Source organism: Pundamilia nyererei, unplaced genomic scaffold (assembly GCF_000239375.1).
Source record: "Pundamilia nyererei isolate P.nyererei 1_Seehausen unplaced genomic scaffold, PunNye1.0 scaffold00119, whole genome shotgun sequence".
Taxonomy (NCBI): domain Eukaryota; kingdom Metazoa; phylum Chordata; class Actinopteri; order Cichliformes; family Cichlidae; genus Pundamilia; species Pundamilia nyererei.
This window is the reverse complement of record NW_005187520.1, coordinates 1,271,180-1,275,169: the sequence shown is the minus strand read 5'-3', so window position 1 is coordinate 1,275,169 and position 3,990 is coordinate 1,271,180. Positions and strand designations below refer to the sequence as shown.

Sequence of the window (3,990 nt, the reverse complement as noted above, 5' to 3'; positions counted from 1 at the left end):
CTGGGTGCTATACACTACAGTGTGCGCTGTACACCTACTTACTGGTTTTGTCGCATCAGTCTGTGTCTCTGAGTTAATTTGTGTTTCTCCTACAGCTCCGGACCGCTAAAAATGCGCGTGCTCTTTGTGAGCTCGTTCCCAGCTCGTAACCAGCGCGTTCTGCCGTCAAGGGCTATCATTGGTTAAATGTGATCATGTGACTGATGCAAGCCAGATCCTTTTATTTAGCAAAACTGTGATTAATAGTTAAATATTATTGTTGAGGGGCACAGACAGGACTCTGCACCCACGCACACATTAAAAATAATAATAATAATTTTTTTTTTAAAGTTGCCTCAACAAAAGGGCACTTTGGGCACCCATCAGGAAAGGGGCGGGTGCTCAAGCCCCTCTAGCCCCCCCCCCTCTGCACATGCCTGCTGGAGAAGAATTCATCTTCATCAGATGACTCTCTTTGCTGATCCACACTCTCATGCTCTGTCATTTCAAGATGTTGTTTGATGTATGTCAAGGCTGTAATTGCAAGTAGATAACACAATTTTGTTATTTAAATTTCAGTGACTATTCCTGAACACAAATTTAAAATCAAATTCTCAAAAAGGATTGTTTAGTATTCTGGACAGACCATCAATAACTTACAATGTATTAGGTGAAATACTCACTTAAGCATGTGTTCAAATGTAAAAATACACAAAAATGGGATCACATGAATCCTCACCAGCCTCTATTACATCTGCTCTGTCAGTCCAGGAAGTCTTGAACTTGGGTAAGAGGACTGCAGCTGCAGCCAATTCTGGATCCTCCATCATCGATCCAAAACGCTTTTGAAGGCCATTTTGCAGGGCTCTGATGAGTGGCATGCATGTCTTGCTTGATGTCTCCAGCCTGCTAAGTTTGGACAGTAGTTGTTGGATTACTGGCAGGAGCCATCCCATAAAGGAAGTGGACTCAGACTGAAGGATGTTTGAAGCTTTCACCAGTGGCTTCATGGTGGTACAGTACTCCCTAAGGAATGCAACTTCTGCAGGACTCAACCTGTAAGACACAACAACAAAACCCACCATAACTATAATAGGGATCTTCTGATTTAATATTAAGAGTCTGCTCATGTTTTTAACCATCCATTAAGGAAAATTCACAAAATTTGCAACCATATTGGTAGGTGTCCAATTTTAATCACATTTTCACCTTGAACTCCTCACAAATGCTCCTTATGGCATCTTCCCCCTTCTCATCAATGATGCGTATTTTCCCCTCAATGGCAAGGTAGGTTGAATTCCACCGTGTTGCATTCGGACGAATGATCTGTAGCTCACACTTGTCCTTTACCACTTCATTAGCCAAATGAGACCGGCCAGTTTTGTTCCAAATGGCCTGGCATTTTGCAGCGGGAGTTGATACTCCAAACCAGAGTCTTCATCAAGAATTGCACTTGCCTCATGGTAGTCAATATGGTCAGTCAGGTCAATAGTTTCTGGGTCTGCTTCATCTTCAGCTTCATCTGCATCATTTTGTGCCCCAAACATGTGGAAGGCCTTGACTATCAGTTGTGGTTCTTACAACTTTGCCTCTAATCTTGTATTGGCAATGGATATCATCAAGCGCACCAGCAAGCATGCAAAATGTGTGAGACCCTCTCAATCTTTTGCACGCTAGTGCTGCAGATCTTCTTTCCAGGGACTCTTCCTCTATCCAATGGCATATGACTCCAAGGTAACTTTTCTGATGAGCTGACCAACAATCAGTAGTGGTAGCAACAAATTTGACTTTATCCAATTCTGCAACCAAAGTCATCTTCATGTGATCCGCAGCTTCACAGATTCTGGCACGGACAGTGGGTCTGGAGATGGTTTTGGCGTGAGGTTGTAATGTGGTAACCAATTCTTTGAAAGATGGCTGTTCTACCACTGCAAATGGCTGTAGACACTCACATCTGAAATTGATGACAAGCTTGTCAACAGTTGCTTGTGGAACATGTTTGTTTGCAGCTCTCAACATCAGGTCTGGTAACTTGGCTTGTGTATTTGCTGAGAGCTTGTTTGGTGTGGCTGTGGTCTTTCGCTGACGACATGTTGATGCCATAGTGATATTGTACTGCTCAATCTTCGATGGATGTTTCCTCTGTAGAGATAAATATTATCATACATCAGGTTCATACATTACTTCATAACATCACTGTGATTAACACTAAAGGAAAACACATTTTTAAAACATCATTCAACTAGACTTGAGCTAATCTTTGATTGTTTAGCATAGTATAAAAGAGTGGTGAATTTGGTCAAATCTTGCCAATTTTGAATGATCATTGCAAAAACATGAATTTCTGTATACATTCCAAGTTCTGTAATCTGTATACTATCTGTAAAAAGAGTATCGACCAATGTATCAGTATCTAAATTTTTAACTCCTTTTTACCAGTATCACCCTAAAGTTTTCAGTATTAGTCAGGTCCTAAAAATACTAAGAGAGCAAAATATGTGTATATAGCAAATCTAATTTAGGAAAGGGGATCACATACACAAAAATGCTGCCTATACAGCTAACAAATAAAAACAAAACATATAACCCTACTGATTAAGAGCCATGTGACTATGATAGACCTATATCAAGCCAATGATCAACTGATCCATCAATCGGGCTCTGGTACATGTCAGCTGAGAGCTGGAAGATTAATTTGAGATGCAGCTCAGCACTGTGTTCATGTTTGTTTGTTTTTTTAAATATAGTCAAAGAGTCGGCCATTTCGTTCACGACCGACACATCACTACACTGCATTTTGTATTTCCCCAAGTCGTCTTTGCCTAATATTACATGTTGTTTGATCCAAAACATTTAATTATGACAAATATGCACATAAATAAGGACAGGGGCAAGTTCTGATTCACAACACTGCCTCTGGAAGGGGAGATTGGGTAAGCAGCCTGGCTCAGGCTCTGGGTAGGTCTGATGTTCCTCCATCCTGAAAGGATGTACTGTAATCTGCCTGCATACCTAGCCTGCCTCCTATATCCTGTGTGAGGTGCTTCAGGCATGCTCAGACAGGACAGGCATTGTGATTGTGTCTCTCAGTTGTTTAGGACTGTCTCTGGACCCACTTGGAATTGAGAAAGGGAAGTTTTTGCAGTTCCACTTACACAACTGCTGGACTGAGTAAGTGGGTGTTGTAGGCTAAGAAGCTATGGCTTATTTGAAATACCCTTAAGTACAAACAAGCTAGCTGGGTAATGCAGTCACTAGGATGGCTTTTCCAGTGGACTAATTTTTATGTTTACTGTCACTCATAGTTAATGAGTGAAAGCAAACAATATAATTTCTTTCTGTTACACATATACTGTTACAGTGCTGCAAGCAAGGCCAATGTTTCAAATCAAGAGATCAGCTTAGGGTGTAAATGTGTACAGTTAGTTCCATAAATATTTGGACATAACTTTTTTCTAATTGTGGCTCTACACACTACGACAATGAATATTAAATTAAAACTAACTCAGATGCAGTTGAAATGTAGACTTACAGCTCAGTGGGCTGAACAAAAAGACTGGATAAAAGTGTAAGGAACTAAAGTGATTATTAACACAATCCCTTCATTTAATGGGCTCAAAAGTAATCAGATAAATTAAATAATTGAAATTAAAATGCTCATTACTAATACTTGCTTGAACATCCTTTGTTGACAATGACAGCATGAAGTCCTGAACTCATGGACATCACCAGATGCTGGGTTTCCTCCTTTTTAATGCTCTGCCAGGCTTTACTGCAGCAGCTTTCAGTTGCAGTTTATTTGTGGTTTATAAGTGATGTGGTACACTTTGGATAATGAGCTATTCCCCACCTTCTCCATACTTCTTTCTTGCCATCATTCTCATAGAGGTTGATCATCATTTTGTCTTTCCAAAGAATGTTTTTCCAGAACTGTGTTGGCTCTTTTGGATGTTTTTTTTTTTTTTTTTTGTTAAGTCCAATCTAGCCTTTCTGTCTTTGAGGCTTATGAAT

General features: G+C 40.1%; 1 long non-coding RNA gene across 1 annotated transcript; it reads right to left on the bottom strand.

Annotated features, from left to right (window-relative positions):
• Positions 1-455: 455 nt before the first annotated feature.
• LOC102194070 (uncharacterized) lies at positions 456-1,237 on the bottom strand. Its single transcript, XR_001290490.1, has 3 exons — positions 1,181-1,237; positions 719-1,035; positions 456-513 (listed from the first exon to the last, which is right to left on the bottom strand). It is a non-coding gene; the product is annotated as an uncharacterized LOC102194070 (long non-coding RNA).
• Positions 1,238-3,990: the final 2,753 nt, after the last annotated feature.